The following is a 22640-nucleotide window of genomic DNA, read 5'->3' on the forward strand; positions in this document are numbered from 1 at the left end:
CCTAGGCTATGGTATTCTGTTATAGCAGCCCAAAGGATGAAGACACATATTAAATAGCGCACAAATTATGTCTCATACATAGATGTTTACTATTGCTTGGGTAAAGAAGTGGATGCTGAGAAGGGAAGGCCTGATGGCCAGGTCATTTTCTATCCACAGCAAAGACTGTTGGGCACCTCCCCACCTTCTATCTTCATACAGCCCACTAGTGCCTGGAAGATAACGTCCCACGACCTCCTCCTCTGATACAGTTACATACAACCATCTACTGTGGAAGCAAATGTGGAAGCTCCATACATGAGTCCAAGTGCAGACAGAGAATTTCTGAGACATCTTTTCAGATTATGTTTTCTGATTTCCAAAGCCCTGATTTTAAAAAAAATGCATTAATGTATATAAGTGTGTATATATATATATATATATATATATAGAGAGAGAGAGAGAGAGAGAGAGAGAGAGAGAGAGATTTATTTTATTTAAGAATTAGCTCATGATCGTGGAGGCAGGTTAGGTCCACAATCTGCAAGGTAGGCCAGTAGGCTGGAAACCCAGGAAAGAGGTGTTTTCGGAGACCAAGTCCAAAAGCCTTGGCAGAATTTCCTCTTCCTGGGGAAGGTCTGTTTTGCTGTCATAAGGTTTTCAACTGATTGGATGAAGCCCACCCACATTATAGAGGGTACTTTACTCAAAGTCTACTGGTTTAAATGTTAATCTCATCTAAAAATACTGTCACAGAAACATCCAGAATGATGTTTCTCCTTAATCTAAGTACCATGGCCTAGCCAAGCTGACACATAAAATTAGCCATTACAAATGACCAAATGGAAATACTAATGAGCGAGAAAATGTAAGAAAGCAGAAGCCCCACCTCCCGCCCCCCACTGACATACATGGTCCATCAGTACTGGGAGCTGGGTGGGACTGGTCAGGGGTCCATTTTTCTCCTCACCACCCACCAGAAAGGAGCACCCCTCTTCTCTGATTGCAAAGACAGCTCTCTGGTTTTGTGTGTCTGTGCTGAGGCTCTGCCCAGGCTGGGTTTCTGGGTAGGAAAAAATTGAATCTCTACCTTCAACACACATAAGAGCTAAAACAGGTAGCTGAATATATATTGATAAATTACTGTCCATCCCATTCAAGGGAGAAATCTGGAAGGGAAACAGACCTATACAGCTTCAGAAGAAACCCTTGCCAATTGTCTTTACAAACCAACACAGGTTGGTGGTATGTGTGCACATGTGCGTGTCTGTACCTAATATATTTCTGCCATATTATGAATATTATATATATATATAGCCATTTGCTTTATTACTTCATTACATATTATATTACATACCAGGCCTTTAAAGAAAATCAACACTTGAAAAAGTGTAAATCATATTATTGTTTGCAATTATTTACTCCCCATTCTTGTAACTGGATTCTATTATTACACTCTACATTGAGAGAAAGAAAGAGGCTTAGTAATATCATGTTTTTAGTTCTTGCTGCTGTAACAAAATGCCACGGGCAGGGTGGCTTTAAAACAGCAACGTGCCCCTCACAGTTCTGGAGTCTGGAAGTCTGAGGTCAGGGGCCAGTGCCCAGGGTCTGGGGAGGCCCTTTTCCAGGTCAGACTGTTGCCTCCTTCCTGTGTCCTCACACGGCAGAAAGAGCTGTCTGGTCCTTTCACTGTCTCCTAAAACCACAAATCCCATTCATGAGGGCTCCACCCTCATGACCCAACTACCACCCAAAGGCCTATTAGCATCACAGTAGAGATGAAATTTCAACCTACGGATTGGGGGATGAGGAAACAACGTTCATTGTTTACACATTCTGTGGGAAAAGCATACTTCCCATTCTGTTGACATTGTATTTGTCCTTGCGAGTTGCTTTGGCAATGCCACATAAGCAAATAAGGTGGACCCCATAACCAAGCAAAACTTTTAAGGGCTCTTATACATTTCTATCAGCCCTCTTGCTCTTTTCATTCTGCCTCAAGAAAGGCATGGCCCATATCTCATCCCTTCTTTCAGCCTCTTGGGATATAAAGACATGTGGAGTAGGAGTGGAAACAGCCTTGACCTTCATCCAACTGTAACAGACAAACAAGAAACAGACTTTTGTTTTTATAAGTCACTGAAATTTGTGGGATTATTTACTACCACAGGACAACTAACAAATAAAAGGAATGTAATTAACAAACCAAATAAGAAGACCTGGAAGGAATATTAGCAACCTCAGTATATTTTGATATGATATTGCATCTACAATCAAGATTAGACTATGATTTAAAAAAAATGAGTAATCAAAGCTTTTAAAACAAGTAAATAAAATTAAAATTTTATCCGAAATAAATGTAACTGGTGGGCTATTTAATAAAATTGGTGTAGTGAAGACTGACTAGGTGATTTAGAACAGGGCTTAACAACTTTATTGTGCTTACTGGTCACCTAGGAATTTTGTTAAAAGGCAGATTCTAATTTAATAGTTTCAGATGTAGCCTGAGAAACTGCATTTCTAATGAATCCTGAGGTGATTTTAACACCGTTAGTCTGGGACTCGGAATTACTGTTTTAAATCCTTGCTACTCAAAGTACAGCCCAGAGACCAGAAGCTCCATCAACAAGCAGCTTTTTAGAAATACCATTCTGATCTTCAGATACCCTTTTCGTTGCAAGAATAGAGAAGAGTACTTTTCAAATTGTGGTCCCCATATCAGTAGCTCAGAGTCACCTGGGGTTTTGTGACAAGTGCAATTTCTTATCCCCTCACCCCACCCCAACTCTACAACTACTGAATCAGAAAATCTGGGGATGGAGTCCATCAGTTTATTTTTAATAAGCACCCCAGGTCATTCTGATACATAGAAGTTTGTGTGTGTGCAGTCGTGTCCGACTCTTTTTGAACTCATAGATTGTAGCCCACCAGACTCCTCTGTTCATAGGATTTTCCAGGCAAGAATACTGGAGTAGGTTGTTATGCTCTCTTCCAGGGATCTTCCTGTCCTAGGGATCAAACCCACATCTCCCGCATTAGCAGGCAGACTCTTTATCACTGAGCCACTTGGGAAGCTAAAGGTTTGAAAACCACTAATTTAGAAAGATTGACAATGTCTCTATAGTACATATAACAAAACAGATACAAAGAAGAAATGGAAAAGAAATTGTGCATGAAAAGGTAAAATAAGAGATGTTAGACTGTAAAATCATAGAAGATAAGAACAGATATAGTGAAGGTGAGAAGAGAGTAGTTTTTTAATCAAAAGACACATTAAATGCTGAGCAGAATAAATAAAGATGACCTACATCCAGACACCAGCCTGTAAATGTGTAACTCCTAAAATCATCCATGTAGAAAATATTTTTGCTCAATGAATCCCAGGAAATTCACTTATTCTTTTAAGTTACAAAGTCTATAATTGATGTTTGTACTTATCTTCTGCTCAAGGTGAGCAATATGGAATTAAAGTAAGCAGACATTAAATTCTCTCCAATTCCCTCCCACCTACACTTCAAATTACTTTTAAACCTATTTTGGCAAATTACTTGGTGTTTTCTTATTTAATGAATAACACTGGAATGAAACAGGCATGATTTCAAATAAAAGTTATAGCTGACATTTTTTCTTGATGAATCAAAAATACTTAAATGATATCTGGGATTTGTTACATTTTAAACGTATCAGCCACATTTTTTTAAATGGAAGTGATTTTAATCACCAGTTGTTAGAAAGCAGCCAATTTAGCTATAAGCTGTTAAGCATTTCTGACTGTAGTAACATAAATATTAAACAATTTAGTTTATATTAAGCACATGTCCAAGAAAAGAAAAATGTTACAATATTTTAGACAATAATTTAGTCTCTGAAGCCTTTTAATTTGACAAATCAAAGAAAAGTGAACATATGGTTCATTTGCAGAGGGAAGAAGTTACAAGTAGAGGGACATCCTTGACTTTTTGCAATTTAGCTATTAAATGAGTCCTCTGAGGGGCCTACCAGGCTCCGGGGAAGCAAGAGTGTCGGAGCCCCTGGTTTTGTCCTCACAGAGCTGACTTTCTACTGAAGGCAGGTGGGAAACAAGCAGAGATGAAATCGTTACAGAAGATGACACACGCTTCAGAGGAAAGAGCAAGGTGCTGGGGGAGAGAACAAAAGGGAGACATACTTACAAACGATGGCTAGGGACCCTTATGAAGGTCAAGACCCCAAAAATAATAAGCAACTCTCCACGCAGAATGGAGGTGCAGGCAGTCCTGGCAGGCAGAAGAACAATATAAAATTCCCGAGAGAGGCAAGTTTTATGTCCTAGGAAGGCAAGGGGAAGGCACAGGATGAGGTTAGAAAAATATGCAGAGATCAGATATGTTCAGGCCCATTGAATACAGTAGGGAGCAATTGAAAGTCATGGAGATTTTAAGCAGAAAGAAATACCAAAAAAATAAATAAATAAAAAATAACACATTAACAAGGATGTGGAGAAATCAGAACTCATATGCAGTGCTGGTGCAGCTGTTGTGAAAAACAGTATGGTAGATCTCAAAAAATTAAACTCAGAATTATCATATGACCCAGCAAAACCACTTCTGGACATATCCTCAAAATAATTCAAAGCAGGGTCTCAGTTATTTTTACACCAATGTTCACAGCAGTATTATTCATAACAGCCCAAAGGTGGAAACCGAAATGTCCATTATCCAATGAATGGATAAATAAAATCTGGTATATATTAAATACATACAATGTAATATTGTTTGGCCTTAAAAAGGAAGGAAATTGCACATAATACAATGTGGATGAACCTTGAAGTCATTTATGCTGTGTGCATGAGTGCTGGGACAATAGGCCATCAGGCTCCTCTGTACATGGGATTCTCCAGGCAAGAGTACTGGATGGATCATCATGCCTTCCTCCAGGGGATCTTCCCTACCAAGGGAGTGAACTGCATCTCCAGCACTGGCAGGCAGATTCTTTACCACTGAGCCACTTGTGAAGCCAAAGTCATTATGCTAAATGAAATTAAATGCACACAAAATGACAGGAGAGACCTAGAACAGTCAAATTCATAGAAGTAGAAAGTAGAATCACGGTTACCAGAGGATGGAGGCAGGAGAGGGAGTTAGTGTTTAATGAAAATAGAGTGGCTGTTTGGGAAGATGAAACATTTCTGGAGATGGGTGGTGGTGATGATTGCAGAACAACTGGAATGTATTTAATGCCATTGAATTATATACTTGAAAAGAGTTAAAATGATAAAGTTTATGTTATCTGTGTGTGTGTGTGTGTGTGTGCTGTCACTCAGACACGTCCGACTCTGCGACCCCATGGACTTAGCCCACCAGGCTCCTCTGTCCATGGGGATTCTCCAGGCAAGAATACTGGAGTGGGTTACCATTCCTTTCTCCAGGGGATCTTCCCAAGCCAGGAATCGAACTGGGATCTCCTTCATTGCAGGTATATTCTTTACTATCTGAGCCACCAGGAAAGACCTTATGTTATCTATATTTTACCACAAGTTTTTAAAATGCTGAAGACCTTAAAATACCTCTCACTCTGGCTGAGGTATGAAAAACAGATTGGAAGGGAACAATGGAAATGGAAAGACCAATTGGAAGACTGTAGTTGCAGCTGTTGGCATGAAAGAAAATCGTGGCTTGAAACAGCAAGGGCATGTGCTCCCTTCCAATTGGTAAGGCCACTTAATAACTGATTTTGTAATAATAACATGGGCTTCCCTCATGGCTCAGATGGTAAAGAATCTGCTTGCAATGCAGGAGATCCAGGTTCGATGCCTGGGTTGAGAAGATCTCCTGAAGAAGGAAATGGCAACCCATTCCAGTATTCTTGCCTAGAGAATTCCATGGAGAGAGGAGCCTGGTGGGCTACAGTCTGTGGGGTCAAAAAGAGTAGGACATGACTGAGCAACTAACACTCACTCATTTGTAACAATAATTTGAAACAAACATCTTCTGTTTCCACTACCACAAGTAGATTGAGCAAGGGACTTAGGTCCCTATACCAGCTGGTTCCACTTGAAGTAAATTTAATTTTTTAAAAAAGCGCTAATGCTCCTCAATTTTGTGGATATGGGATGGATAGGGGTACATGCATCAAGCACTTTGCAGAGAAGAGGCAGGATGCATGAGTTCATGAGTGCAAAGTTAATTCAGTCATGTCAAGTCAATTCACTCTTTGTGACCCCATGGACCATAGCCCACAAGGCTCCTCTGTCCATGGAACCACACTCCAAACAGTGGGAAAATCCTCATGTAAGTCCATGTGACTATTTGCTCAGATTTCCACCTATATTTTGATGCAAATAATACTTTAACATCACAAACATACTGGGTAAAAACAGAGGAACTATCAATTTTAAATTTTATATGACACACATTAGAATATTCCTAAAGACTTTTTTTTCTTTTACTTCAATAAATAATACTAACAGGTGTGAATTTTATCCAATGAATGGATAGACCTGTTATTTAACCTGCATGTCAAATACATACAGAAAAAAAAAATAAGTTGTGACCATCTTAAATATCATTTGTGCAAGATGTCCTTTCTCTGTGTTGAACATTTGGAAATATGCTAATCTCTTTCCAGATATATTTCTTGTTTAATGTCAGGTTAAGTTCCTTTGATTTCTGCAGTGGGAACTGTTCCTGGACGTCTTGTAAAGATGTGAAAGCAGCTTGTGTATCAACCTTCAGGTCTATATTTCACAGTGACACATGACAAATAACCTAAAAAGATTATGCTTGGCAGACTGAGGCCAAAGTATGAAATGACTGTTTTTTCCAATAGTAAGTGCAATATTTGAATATCGTCAGGATCTGCATAGGAGTGCTTTCTTTGTTCTGAAAGAACACTTGACTTAGAAATACTGGTTAGTCTTTACTTGGCTTTTCTCCCCTCCCTTAGCAACTTGTGAAAACTTGTCACTGCATTCTAAGTGGTGAAAAATTTCAGAATGTATTATTTAATTCTGTTCTGAAAGGAACATTATAAAACAATTCCCACTGGCGCAGGAACAAATAGCTTCCATTTGTGAAACAATGCCCTTCTGGTTTTTAGCTCTCTGACTTCCTGAAAATTATTCCCAAGGAAACATCATCGTAGCTGCAGCATTCTGTTTGTCCGGATTGAACTGCTACTTCCTAGTGAATGAATGTTCAGAAATTTCTACATCTTGCTCAGCAGTCAAGGTTCTGCAAATGGTCCATGGAACAGCAGCAGAAAATGAGAAGACAGAGGGAAAAGACTCTACAAATCCCTGAAGGACCACTGTGTAACCTTGGACCACGCATGGGGAAAATCTTGCTTGTAATTGGAAGCATACACACACTTAATGCTTTTGCCAGCTGGGAAACTGAAGCTTTTCAACTGTGAATAGAAAAATGTGCTAGATAGCTTTTCATTGGAGATGTTTTAAAAACCAAGATTTTCACATGGCTACTCCAGCACAGCAAGTAGCTTACTCATTCAATTAATGTTTTCTAAAAGCTCTAAAATGAAACAAATCATATGTTGTTGTGAAGTCTGCTTACTTGTTTGCAAGGGAATAGCAGTATACTTCATTGTAATCTTCTGCAACGTGAAAACCAAGAGTGATTTTTTTTTTAACTTGGCTTTTCAAATTAGACTGTATCACAATTTTCAACTGCATTGACCTGACCCAATAAGTATATTCCACCCTTATTATGAGTTATGGTAGTCTCTCTCTAAAGAGTTCACTCTCAAGTAACTATGTTCTCAGTGAATCAAAAGCAAAAGGTACTTTAGTCTTAAATACGAGTATTTGCAACCTGCTTTAAAAATTGCCTGTATATTCCCCATCCCGGGATGGGGAATACATGTAAATCCATTGCTGATTCATGTCAATGTATGACAAAAACCACTACAATATTGTAAAGTAATTAGCCTCCAACTAATAAAAATAAATGAAAAATAAATAAATAAAATAAAAATTGCCTGTATAGAATTTTATATTTGGAAAGTTAGAGATGATTTTCTATTAATTTAAAAACCACTAAGTTGCTGTTTTAATTTTCTGTAAAAATGCAATGTGAAAATCACAGACTCCACAATTCCCTTTAGAGAGTTAAAGGAAAGCTATTGAAGACATTGCATTCTAAGAAACCGTTTTGCATTTTGGCAACAATGTCATATTTAATAAGGAAAGCTAGCTGTGTCAAAGCACAAATTAAACAGCCATCTGAATGTCCAGACTTGTCTTTTAGACAAGTTTTCCAGTTTTCCAAGTTTTCTTCATAGATTGTCCAATGAAGAAAAAATAAGAATTTCTTTTTGCTCTTATTAAAGTCATATAGATATTGTTCTACAGTTTGTCTCCAACTTTTATGTGCCCATGAATAGGCACATAATAGGGATCAAAATATAGTTATGAGTAGATTCGGTTTGGCATGGAGACTGAGAGTATGCATTGGTAACAAGCAACTTAGCAGCAGCAACAACCTCCCAGGGCATATTGTCAACCATGGCTTATTAAATTAAAGTTCTGCTTTACTCACTGTAAAAGATATTCACATCAATCCTTAAGTAAACAAGGCAGGTTTCTAACCAATATATAAATATTGTATGGTGCCATTTAGGGTGGGAGAAGGGGCAGGGAAGCCTTTCTGTGTGCCAAGAAGGGGGCAGGGAGAATCCTCTTTGAAACAATAGCTAGTGAGAACTGGTTCTGCCTACCAAAGGAGTTGCATGGTCTCTCACTAGCCTAAAACACTCACTGTTTGGAAAAGGTGTCTGAATAGGCTTGAGGGTAGAAGAAGGAGACCTTTCATAAAAGGGTCTGGAAAGAACCATCAAAACATACAGAACACTGCTGTGCTCCCTCTAAGGAAAGTCCTGGGTGTGGGGCAGCTGGAAAACTGTGCAGAGAGGCACGGGCGCCGGGCTGGAGAGAGAGACTGAACCAGTCAGCAATGCAGCCGCACTTACCCGCTCAGGTACGGGAGCACGTTCAGGCCGAAGCAGCGAAAGAATTTTTGAAAATGGAGATGTGTTAAGCATGTGCTCTTCTGTAAGGCTTTCCAGTTCTCCCCACAGCCCCCCAGGAAGGAGGACCCTAGAATCAAGCATAAGAAGCTATGTTCCATATTTGAGTCTACACAAGAGACCAGACACCAGGGAGATGAAGGCAATAGCAGAAGTTGGGATATCAAAACAAGATGTAAGCAGGAGGACTTTTTACCAACCCATGAATCCCTGGAGAGACTGAGAAGGATAATAAGTTTTGCAATGTGAAGGAGGAGTCCTAGTGTGAATTACGTGTGAAATTTAGGGGACAGAACGACTCTCACCAATTACAGGACTTGGCGCCATCTGGGACTTCCCTGATGGCTCAGACAGCAAAGAATCTGCCTGCAATGTAGGAGACCTGGGTGCAGTCCCTGGGTCAGGAAGATCCCCTGGACGAGGGCATGGCAACCCACTCCAGTATTCCTGCCTGGAGGATCCCCATGGACAGAGGAGCCTGGCGGGCTACAGCCCATGCGGTCGCAAAGAGTCGGACACGACTGAACGACCAAGCACAGCGCACACAAGAAACTGATACGCTATGCAGACAAAGGAAAGGTCTGGGAAAACACACACCGAAATGCTAACTATGCTTATGTTTGAGCAGTGGGAGTGTGAGGTTTCTGCTTTTGTTTGTTGTTGTTTTTGTTGTTTTGTTTTCCATTTATTTTTATTAATTGGAGGCTAATTACTTTACAATATTGTAGTGGTTTTTGCCACACATTGACATGAATCAGCCACGGATTTACATGTGTTCCCCATCCCGATCCCCCCTCCCACCTCCCTCCCCACCCCACCCCTCTGGATCTTCCCAGTGCACCAGCACTGAGCACTTGTCTCATGCATCCAACCTGGGCTGGCGATCTGTTTCACACTTGATAATATACCTGTTTCAATGCTGTTCTCTCAGATCATCCCACCCACGTCTTCTCCCATAGAGTCCAAAAGTCTGTTCTATATATCTGTGTCTCTATTTCTGTACTGCATATAGGGTTATCGTTAGCATCTTTCTAAATCCCATATATATGTGTTAGTATACTATATTGGTCTTTATCTTTCTGGCTTACTTCACTCTGTATAATGGGCTCCAGTTTCATCCATCTCATTAGAACTGGTTCAAATGAATTCTTTTTAATGGTTGAGTAATATTCCATGGTGTATATGTACCACAGCTTCCTTATCCATTTGCCTGCTGATGGGCATCTAGGTTGCTTCCATGTCCTGGCTATTATAAACAGTGCTGCGATGAACATTGGGGTGCACGTGTCTCTTTCAGATTTGGTTTCCTCGGTGTGTATGCCCAGCAGTGGGATTGCTGGGTCATATGGTAGTTCTATTTCCAGTTTTTTAAGGATCTCCACACTGTTCTCCATAGTAGCTGTACAAGTTTGCATTCCCACCAACAGTGTAAGAGGGTTCCCTTTTCTCCACACCCTCTCCAGCATTTATTGCTTGTAGACTTTTGTATAGCAGCCATCCTGACTGGCGTGTAATGGTACCTCATTGTGGTTTTGATTTGCATTTCTCTGATAATGAGTGATATTGATCATTGTTTCTTGTGTTTGTTAGCTTTCTGTATGTCTCCTTTGGAGAAATGCCTGTCTAGATCTTTGGCCCATTTTTTGATTGGGTCATTTATTTTTCTGGAATTGAGCTGCAGGAGTTTCTTGTATATTTTTGAGATTAATCCTTTGTCTGTTGCTTCGCTTGCTATTATTTTCTCCCATTCTGAAGGCTCTCTTTTCACCTTGCTTGTAGTTTCCTTTGTTGCGCAAAAGCTTTTAAGTTTAATTAGGTCCCATTTTTTGATTTTTGCTTTTATTTCCAATATTCTGTGGGGTGGGTCATAGAGGATCTTGCTGTGATTTATGTTGGAGAGTATTTGCCCATGTTCTCCTCTAGGAGTTCTATAGTTTCTGGTCTTACATTTAGATCTTTAATCCATTTTGAGTTTATTTTTGTGTATCTTGTTAGAGAGTGTTCTAGTTTCATTCTTTCACAAGTGGTTGACCATGGTTCCCGTTGTTTATTTGGCTTCTGTCTGCAGGTCTCCACCGTGTCTAATTTCCGCCCTGACACAGGGGGTGGAGGTGGTCTCTCGTTTAGGTTCGCTTGCTCAGTCGTCCTGTGGGGAGGGAGGAGCACTGCAGACAAATCTCACTGGCCTGTGTGGGGAGCACTCGCAGTGTTCCGGCCACACTGGGTTTGCCCCAGTTCGCCGCTTGCGTGCTTTCCCCGTCTACACTGCTCAGGCTCCAGGCTGCTCTACAGGGAGCGGGCCCTGCATTGCGTGCACTTCCCAGGCCCAAGCTGCTCAGGTCAGGTTCTTGGGTACTCCACAAAGACGCAGACTCGGTTGGGCCTGCATTTTATGCCTTCCCCAGTCGGAGCAGCTCAGGTAGCCAGGAGCTTGACGAGCGCACTCTCCCCGGGTGGGGTGCGCCTTATTCCTTCCACGATCCCAGCCTCAGTTTCCAGGCACGCCAGGTCAGGTGCACCTTGTGTCTCTTCTGGGGAGCTGATCTCTGGCTGATCTCCTGGTGGATGTCAACCATCCAGAATCTCAGGAAGTTTGGTTAGAAACTGGAAGCCTGTTTGCAGTTTGGTAGGGATGCCCTCTCTGGGGCCGACTTTGCCCCTTTCCGGCTCTGGCTGGCGCCCGCCTCCCCCCTGCCTCCTACCTCCAGCGGGGGATGGGCCGGTCTGCAGCCAGCTAGCTCTTCTCTGGTATTCGCTCAGTCCTTTGTTCTGCGAACAGGCCGGCAGTGCTTTGGGTTAGGGCTTTTTGCAGGTTAATTCTCTGTCTCTGGCTTTCCCACAGTTTAAGTTGCTGTCTCACGTTAGCTCCCTCCGATTGCCCTCAGGGCATTCAGGCCTGGTCCTTACCCTAAGCAATACCGCCTGCTTCTCTCCGTTCAGCCCCCACTTGCTGGTGGCAGATGCAAGCATCTGGGGTACATTTCTGCTGGGGGGTGCTTTTAGGCATGTAATCTGTGGGTTTTACTTATTTTTCCTCCCTGTTAGGCTGCCCTCTGAGGTTCAAAAACATCACCCAGACCCACCGGTGAGAGGGTTTTCTGGTATTTGGAAACTTCCTCTATTACGACTCCCTTCCCAGGACAAATCTCTGTCCCTAACTCTTTTGTCTCTCTTTTTATCTTTTATATTTTGTCCTACCTCCTTTCGAAGACAATAAGCTGCTTTTCTGGGTGCCTGATGTCGTCTACTAGCGATCAGAAGTTGTTTTGTGGAGTTTGCTCAGCGTTCAAATGTTCTTTCAATGAATTTGTGGAGGAGAAAGTGGTCTCCCCATCCTATTCCTTGACCATCTTAGCTCCTCCCCTCGAGATTTTTGCTTTTGTTTTTGTTTTGCTTACCTACATTTTCTAAATTAAAAAGTTAAAATATATCACTTCAGAATTGAACAAAGTAATTTTTTAACTCCACGTACACACACATGCATGCAAATTGATGCCACATTACAATAGAAGTGCTACTTCAGATGAGATCTACAGAACAAGTAAGTGTTGGGCAGTGGGACTGGGGTGGGGTGGGGGTGCTCTCCAGGTGCCAAGGATGTGGGACAGGGCAGAGCCTGCTGCAGTGCCAGAGCCCAGAGATGGAGTGGCCAGAGCAGATGATCTAGGCTGAGACCAGACCAAGAGTCGTGAGACAGAGCACGCTGAGTCTTGGAGGAGGCAGAAAGCAGCATTGTTTTATTCCAAGTACAGTGATAAGTCATGAAAGGTTTTAAGCAGGTAATGACATGATCTGATATAGTTTTAAAATATCTGAGTTGGAGAATGGATGAGGTTGAGAGAGATGAGAAGAGTGAAGCCAGAGTAAGTTCTGAGCCCTTTGCAGCTCCCGGGTAAGAGAAGTAGTGGCTTTGACTACAGACATGGGGTGAGAATTGCAAGTCTCAAAGAGACATGGGCTGAGGAACAAAGAACGACAACAAGGTCTATAGAGTTTGGAGCTTGGGCAATTAAATGGCAGGGCCATTTTCTGAGACAGACTGGGGAGAAATGAGTTTTGAATGGAAAAGCAAGAGTCTAGTTTTAGAAATGTTAACTTTAAAGTGCCTATCAAATATCTCAGGAAAGATGGTAGCAGAAGAGTCAATGAATCTTGGGTAAAATAGAAGTCACTGGAATTGAGGTAGGGAGAACATATATTCTGTCATTCAAACTGGGATACTTTTGAGAGTTGAAGGGGATACTATTATAAATTTTGCTAAGAACTAGGCAAAAATAGCAAACCCACCCCCCACCCCCCACTCCATGGGAGAGTACAGAGTGAGGAGAGGAAGAGACAGAGAACTAACATCTGATGAATTACAATATTTATCTTGAGTAGTAAATTGAGGAGAAAGAACCAAATACCAAATGATAGCTAGAAAGAGGAAATCCAGGGAAATGTTGTGACATGGAAGCTAAAAGAAGAAAGCATCTTAAGGACAGAATGCTCAACACAGTCAAATATGTTAACAGCTCTAATAAGACTGTGAGGAAATACTCATTGCATTTCACAACGTGAAAGTCATTGATAACCTTTGGCAAAAGCAGTTTGGATGGAGTAGTGGGTACAGAAGCCAGAAGAGATTGTGCTGAAGAGCAAGTAGACATTGAGGAAGTAGAAAGAATGTGTATACAACTTTTATAAGTCTTGACTGGAAAGGAGAACACAGTGATATAACAGCAATTGCAAGAAAATGTGGAATAAGGGTAGGGACAGATGAATTTAGCATCAAAGACACTGGACCCTGTTTGATTGATGATGAAAGTACTGCAGGAGAAACTCTTCTAGCAGAGTAAATTTACTAGAATGTTCATTATAATATTCCACACCAACAAAAATCTGGAAGTAACCCAAATATCCATCAATAGGAGAAAATGTGACTGCAACATGGTATAGTCACACAATGGAATATTACACAGTGAAGTGAAGTGAAAGTCGCTCAGTCATGTCCGACTCTTTGTGACCCCATGGACTATACAATCCATGGAATTCTCCAGGCCAGAATACTGGAGTGAGTTACCTATCCCTTTCTCCAGGGGATTTTCCTGACCCAGGAATTGAACCAGGGTCTCCTGCATTGCAGGAGGATTCTTTACCAACTGAGCTATCAGGGAAGCCCATGTTATACAGTAGTAAAAACAAATGAACTTTGATAACTGACAAAGATATAGATCATCTCAGAAATAGAAGCAAAAAAAAGTAAATCCCCCAAAATTAACATGTACTCTGATACTCTTTATAATGTTAAAAAATATACTCTTTCAAATTCTAAATAGCTGTAATAAAACTATGAAAAACATGTGGGGAAAGGGAAAAATAATGAATGTGCTATTTTAGATGATGGTCATCTCAGGTCAAGGAGACAGAGTGATAAGAAGATGAAGTGGAACCTGGGGTTAAAATGAAGATTATTGCAATTTCCTGGCTTGTGTTTCAAGTGGTGGGTTTACAAATGTTTATTACCCTGTAAAAAAATAAAATAGCTAAATATTTTAAAAAACTATAATCGATCTATGTTGGGAATGTTATGAATCACATTTATGATTAATTCTAAATCTGTGTACCTGACATCCAAAGGCCAGGGTGAAAGTAGAGGGGAGAATTTAGTGGATCAGTTCAACAATAGTCTTAAGATAGTCACAGAATTCTCTTGGTTACATAGCTGTCTACAGCACAGGAGTTGAGTCAGAGGAAAGGAGATTGTTGGAGAGATAGAAGCCAAATCCAAACAGAAAAGTATTTCTGTCTTTACAAATAAGGCAGTTCAAGGCACTTTCTGTAGATGGTAGAGAGATGCTGTGTCATTCTTACTTCTGCTATTTCCACTATTTCCTCTTACCTCTTTCTCTGGACATCAGGGAATATTAAGTCCACAAACATGAGTTGTTTGGGGGCTATTTCATTTTCTAAATCTACTATTCTTGCTTCAGTGACAGCAGCTACTTAATTGTCTCATGTATGGTGAAATGGTGTTTATAAAGTAATTTTGTTATATTCCGATTGATGTAAAACAGTATATTTACTTTCATTTTAACACGCTCACATGATTTATAATCATTTCATTAACAGACAAATTACCAAAAGCCTACTTGGCAGTATTACTGAGGCTAGATTTTGCCCAATTGAATCCTCTATTTTCATTTCTCCCTATGTGAGTTACTTTATTAAATTTCCTTTTACAGATTTCAGTCCATGTCTTTCATTTGTAATGTCTCCCAAGTTTTTATCACCTATAGACTCATCCCATTGGCATGCTTTCCCCTTTCACTCCTGAATGCTTCAGAAACATACAGGGGGAAACTGAAACAGAGACTCCACAGTAAACAAGTCAGAACTTCATTAAATCAAAGCAAGTGAGGCTGGGCAGCCTCAAATCACATGTCTCTCCTGCTGACCAAACAGCTGCTGGTTGGTCAGCAGCTGTGATGCACACTTGTAAGAAAACCCATAGTATCTTGGTTTTTGATATGTCTTCATAACAATTCCCAAAACACTCTTCAGACTCAGAGATGGGAGTGGCTGATTTCCTAGGGGTTATAGTAATCAATGCACATGAGTTCGTGCAAACTCAGGGAGATAGTGAAAGACGGGGAAGCCTGGCATGCTGCAGTCCATGGGGTCGCAAAGAGTCGGACAAATAGGGTTGCAAACAGTGAGACTGAGCAACTAACTGAACAATAGCACAGTAACCAAACGATTTCCCTTGAAGCAGATTTGGCCCCATGTTCTGCCCTAGGAATGCCCTCCTAGACTCCGGGCTGTGTAACCTGGTGCTCTAACCAAGGTCAGCAGTGCCGTCACCACTCTGATCATTTCAGAAGAGGACACTGGACATCTGTTGGGCAGATTTTCAACTCTTCTTCTGGATTATGATTAATTCATTGGTTTGTTGAGGTATGAATCTCTTTGTTTATTTCAGTGATTACGGGATCTAGAATGAAGTTAGCCTATTATGCACTAGTTCTAGAAAATTCCAATTACTTGGCTAAACTGCAGATCTCACGATGGTTCCTCACCTCCCATACCTCACCATCGTCTTCCTTCCCTTGAACAGAGGGGCAATGTTCTCACAGACTAAGACTTGTGATTTATAAAGATCCCGTATTTTAGAACTTAAGGCTGAGCCACAGAGGAAGTTAGGCCCAGAGTTCCTGCTGTAGCACTAGACTGGAATGGGACAAGAGAAAAGGCAGGTCACCCCACCTCCACAGAAGAGTCTGTTTGCATACCCAGCAGGGCTTTCAGAGGGAAGAAGAAAAGCTTAGACCCTGCATCCTGCCGCACTCTGGCTGAGTCCTCTCCTGCTAACTACCTACGTCATCCTAGAGCATCTCTTTGCCCACGTCTACTTCACTATTGCCATCTGTCAGAAAGGAGTCATGGTGATCAACACCAGTTGTAAAGTTCTATTACGAAGTTAATTACAAAACCAGCAGATAGTGAGACCCTTCAACTTTCTCTTTAGAAGCAACATAATCACTCATTCAAACAATATTTGTTCAGCAGCTACAGTTATGTGCTGGTTCGGCACTAGGTGCTGGGAATGAAGACAGGAAAAAATGAACAAAACTACTTTCCTCATTGCTGAGACCATTGTGTCTAAGACAGTAAGTCTAAGGATGAAAAGTCTGATGGGGTGGAGCTGACAGAGGGAACAAATGGAAAAAGTCCAGGCCATACGGCTACCACTGAGCAGATGAAAGTTTTCCTCTGAGCTGCCTTCTTCCAGGCTTCTGGTTTAGTGAGATAAGTAAATGTTTCCTTGCTGAAGCCACTCCTGGTGGATTTCTGGTTTTGTAGAAGAAGTCATCCTAAGAGCTATATACTTACTGTCGACTGCCCTGGGATCTGTTCTTACTCTTGGCTTTTCAGGTATAAACTATTAGTGTAATCCAATGATATTCAGAGAAAGTATTTTTTAAATTTTTTCTTCACAATGTTTTAAACCATCATATGTCAGAAGATGACATAGTCAAAGTAAAAAAGTTTTCACACAAAAATATTTTGTGAGTCAGTAAAATTATAGTCTAGGGCAGGTTCCAACACTAATATTATCAAAATAAGAACACAGAATCAAAAACATCAGTTGACATACAGCTATATCTTATCTTTATCTTTTCTTTAAAGCCAAGTGTATAGTAATAAAATTCAAAATGTCAATGGATTCCCAGAATGTGATTATTGCTTAGCAATCTTTTATCTCATCTTGTCCTCCAGAACCACACTGCAGTCAGAATTATCTTTCAAAAATGTATATCTGGGGGCGGGGGAGCTAAGATGGTGGAGGAATAAGACGGAGAGACCACTTTCTCCCCTACAAATTCATCGAAAGAACACATGAATGCTGAGCAAACTCCACAAAACAACTTTTGATCGCTAGCAGAGGACATCAGGTGCCCAGAAAAGCTGCTCATTGTCTTCGAAAGGAGGTAGGACAAAATATAAAAGATAAAAAGACAGAAAAAGAGTTACAGATAGAGACCCATCCCGGGAAGGGAGTCATAATGGAGGAAGTTTCCAAACACCAGGAAACCCTCGCACTGGCAGGTCTGGGGGAAGTTTTTGAATCTTGGAGGGCAACATAACCAGGAGGAAAAATAAATAAAACCCACAGGTTACATGCCTAAAAGCAACTCCCAGCAGAAAAGAACCCCAGACGCTCGCATCCGCCACCAGCAAGTGAGGACTGAACGGAGAGGAGTCAGTGGCATTGCTGAGGATAAGGACCAGGCCTGAATGCCCTGAGGGCAATCGGAGGGAGCTAACGTGAGATAGCAACTTAAACTGTGGGATAGCAAGAGAGGGCGAAAATTAACTGGCGAAAAGCGCTAACCGAACACACTCCCGACCTGTTCACAAAACAAAGGGACTGAGCAATTCCAGAGAAGAGCTAGCCGGCGGTGGACTGGCCCATCCCCTGCCAGAGGCAGGAGGCAGCGGGGAGGGGAAAGGGGCAAACTCGGCCCCAGAGACGGCACCCCCTACCAAACTGCAAACAGGCTCCCAGTCTCTAACCAAAGACTTCCTGAGATTCTCGATGGTTGACATCCGCCAGGAGGGTTGCGGCTAGAGACCAGCTCCCAAGAACAGACACAAGGTGCACCCGACAGGCGCACATAAACTGAGGCTGGGACCACGGAGGGGAGAAGGCGCATCGCACGCGGGGAGAGCGCGCTTGTCAAGCTCCTGGCGGCTTGAGCTGCTCGGGCGGGGAAGGCACAAAACGCAGGCCCAACCAAGTCCTCGCTTTTGTGGAGAACCCGAAAACTGGAACCGCAAGCAACTCAGGGCCTGCTCCTTGGAGAGCAGCCTGGAGCCTGAGCAGTGTAGACGGGGAAAGCACACACGCCGTGAGCGGGGGCAAACCCAGTGTGGCCGGAACCCTGCGAGTGCTCCCCACACAGGCCAGTGACATTTGTCTGCAGCGCCCCTCCCTCCCCACAGCGCGACTGAACAAGTGAACCTAAACGAGAGACCACCTCTACCCCCTTGTGTCAGGGCAGAAATTAGACACTAAAGAGACCTGCCAAATAAACAGAAGCCAAATAAACAATGGGAACTGCTTTAGAAGTGGCAGGTGCAACAGATTAAAATCCCTGTAGTAACACTAACTACATCGGAAGGGGCCTACAGATATTGAGAAGTGTAAGCTGGAACAAGGAGCTATCTGAAACCAAACCGAACCCACACTGACCACAACAGCTCCAGAGAAATTCCCAGATATATTTTTACTTTTTTTTAATTAAAAAAATTTTTTTCTTTTTATTTTTTTCGTTTTCTTTTAAAATTCCCTATTACTCCTCTATTACTCCTTAATTTTCATTTTCATTTCACTATAACCTTGCAAAAACAAAGACCCTAGTTTTAAAGCAAACTTCATATATATTTCTTAAATTTTTTGTGTTTTTGTTTTTGTTTCTAATGTTGTATTTTTAAGAGTTCAACCTCTACTCTAGATTTTTATTCTTTGTTTTTCAGTATTTGATATCAATTTTGGACATTTAAGAAGCCAATCTTCAGTACCCATTTTTACTCAGGAGTGTGTAAATCACTCTCTCCCCCTTTTGACTCTTCTTTTTCTCCCCCAGATCACCTCTATTTCCACCCTCCCCCTTCTTTTCTCAATCCAATTCTGTGAATCTCTGTGGGTATTCTGGGCTATGGAGAACACTTAGGGAATGGAGTACTGCGGAGATCTGTCTCTCTCCACTTGAGTCCCCCTTTTTCTCTTCCTGCTCATCTCTATCTCCTTCCTCCCTCTCTTCTTCTTCATGCAACTCTGTGAACCTCTCTGGGCGTCCCTCCCTGTGGAGAATCTTTTCACCATTAACCTAGACGTTTTATTATCAGTGCTGTATGGATGGAGAAGTCTTGAGGCTACTGGAAGAATAAGACTGAAATCCAGAGGCAGGAGGCTTCAGCCCAAAACCTGAGAACACCAGAGAACTCCTGACTACAGGGAACATTAATTAATAAGAGATCATCCAAAAACCTCCATACCTACACTGAAACCAATCACCACCCAAGAACCAATAAGTTCCAGAGCAAGACATACCACACAAATTCTCCAGCAACGCAGGAACATAGCCCTAAGCATCAACATACAGGCTACCCAAAGAAACACCAAACCCACAGGCCCATCTCAAAACTCACTATTGGACACTCCATTGCACTCCAGAGAAAAGAAATCCAGTTCCACGCACCAGGACACTGACACAAGCTTCCCTAACCAGGAAACCTCAACAAGCCAATCGTCCAAACTCACCCACTGGGAGAAACCTCCACAATAAAAAGGAACCACACACCACCAGAATGCAGAAAGGCCACGCCAAACACAGCAATCAAAACAACATGAAAAGGCAGAGAAATACCCAGCAGGTAAAGGAACATGAAAAATGCCCACCAAGTCAAACAAAAGAGGAGGAGATAGGGAATCTACCTGAAAAAGAATTTAGAATAATGATAATATAAATGATCCAAAATCTTGAAAACAAAATGGAGTTACAGATAAATAGCCTGGAGACAAGGATTGAGAAGATGCAAGAAATGTTTAACAAGGACCTAGAAGAAATAAAAAAAAGTCAATTAAAAATGAATAATTCAATAAATGAAATAAAAAACACTCTGGAGGGAACCAACAGTAGAATAACAAAGACAGAAGATAGAATAAGTGAGGTAGAAGATAAAATGGTGGAAATAAATGAAGCAGAGAGGAAAAAGGAAAAAAGAATCAAAAGAAATGAGGACAACCTCAGGGACCTCTGGGACAATGTGAAAAGCCACAATATTCAAATCATAGAAGTTCCAGAAGAAGAAGACAAAAAGAAAGGCCATGAGAAAATACTCGAGGAGATAATAGCTGAAAACTTCCCCAAAATGAGGAAGGAAATAGTGACACAAGTCCAAGAAACCCAGAGTCCCAAACAGGATAAACCCAAGGTGAAACACCCCAAGACACATATTAGTCAAATTAATAAAGATCAAACACAAAGAACAAATATTAAAAGCAGCAAGGGAGAAACAACAAATAACACACAAAGGGATTCCCATAAGGATAACAGCTGATCTATCAATAGAAACTCTTCAGGCCAGAAGGGAATGGCAGGACATACTTAAAGTAATGAAAGAGAACAACCTACAACCCAGATTACTGTACCCAGCAAGGATCTCATTCAGATATGAAGTAGAATTCAAAAACTTTACAGACAAGCAAAAGTTGAGAGAATTCAGCACCTCCAAACCAGCTCTTCAACAAATGCTAAAGGATCTTCTCTGGACAGGAAACACAGAAAGGTTGTATAAACGCTAACCCAAAACAACAAAGTAAATGGCAACAGGACCATACCTATCAATAATTACCTTAAATGTAAATGGGTTGAATGCCCCAACCAAAAGACAGACACTGGCTGAATGGATACAAAAACAAGACCCCTATATATGCTGTCTACAAGAGACCCACCTCAAAACAAGGGACACATACAGACTGAAAGTGAAGGACTGGAAAAAAATATTTCACACAAACGGAGACCAAAAGAAAGCAGAAGTCACAATACTCATATCAGATAAAATAGACTTAAAAATAAAGGCTGTGAAAAGAGACAAAGAAGGACACTACATAGTGATCAAAGGATCAATCCAAAAAGACGATAATACAATAATAGTGGGAGACTTTAATACCCCACTCACACTTATGGGCAGATCAACTAAACAGAAAATTAACAAGGAAACACAAACTTTAAAGGACACAATGGACCAGCTAGACCTAACTGATATCTATAGGACATTTCACCCCAAAACAATCAATTTCACCTTTTTCTCAAGTGCACATGGAACCTTCTCCAGAATAGATTACATCCTGAGCCATAAATATAGCCTTGGTAAATTAAAAAAAAAATTGAAATCATTCCAGTCATCTTTTCTGACCACAATGCAGTGAGATTAGATCTCAATTACAGGGAAAAAACTGTTAAAAATTCCAACATATGGAGGCCAAATAACATGCTCCTGAATAACCAACAAATTATAGAAGAAATCAAAATATGCATAGAAATGAATGAAAATGAAAACACAACAACCCAAAACCTATGGGATGCTGTAAAAGCAGTGCAAAGGGGAAGGTTCATAGCAATACAGCTTACCTTAAGAAACAAGAAAAAAGTCAAATAAATAACCTAACTCTACAACTAAAGCAACTAGAGAAGGAAGAAATGAAGAACCCCAGGGTTAGTAAAAGGAAAGAAATCTTAAAAATTAGGGCAGAAATAAATGCAAAAGAAACAAAAGAGCCCATAGCAAAAATCAACAAACCTTAAAACTGGTTTTTTGAAAAGATAAATAAAACTGACAAACCGTTAGCCAGACTCATCAAGAAACAAAGGGAGAAGAACCGAATCAACAAAATGAGAAATGAAAATGGAGAGATCACAACAGACAACTGACACTAAAATACAAAGGATCACAAGAGACTACTACTAGCAGCTCTATGCCAATAAATGGACAACTAGGAAGAAATGGACAAATTCTTAGAAAAGTATAACTTTCCAAACTGAACCAGGAAGAAATAGAAGATCTTAACAGACCAATCATAAGCACGGAAATCGAAACTGTAATCAGAAATCTTCCAGCAAACAAAAGCCCAGGGCCAGATGGCTTCACAGCTGAATTCTACCAAAAATTTAGAGAAGAGCTAACACCTATACTCAAACTCTTCCAAAAAATTGCAGAAGAAGGCAAACTTCCAAACTCATTCTATGAGGCCACCATCACCCTAATACCAAAACCAAAGATGTCACAATAAAAGAAAACTACAGGTCAATATCACTGATGAACATAGATACAAAAATCCTTAACAAAATTCTAGCAAACAGAATCCAACAGCATATTAAAAAGATCATACATCATGACCAAGTGGGCTTTATCCCAGGAATGCAAGGATTCTTTAATATCCACAAATCAATCAATGTAATACACCACATTAACAAATTGAAAGATAAAAACCATATAATTATCTCAATAGATGCAGAAAAAGCCTTTGACAAAATTCAACATCCATTTATGATAAAAACTCTCCAGAAAGCAGGAATAGAAGGAACAGA

This window comes from Muntiacus reevesi, chromosome 3 (genome assembly GCF_963930625.1).
Source record: "Muntiacus reevesi chromosome 3, mMunRee1.1, whole genome shotgun sequence".
Classification (NCBI taxonomy): Eukaryota; Metazoa; Chordata; class Mammalia; order Artiodactyla; family Cervidae; genus Muntiacus; species Muntiacus reevesi.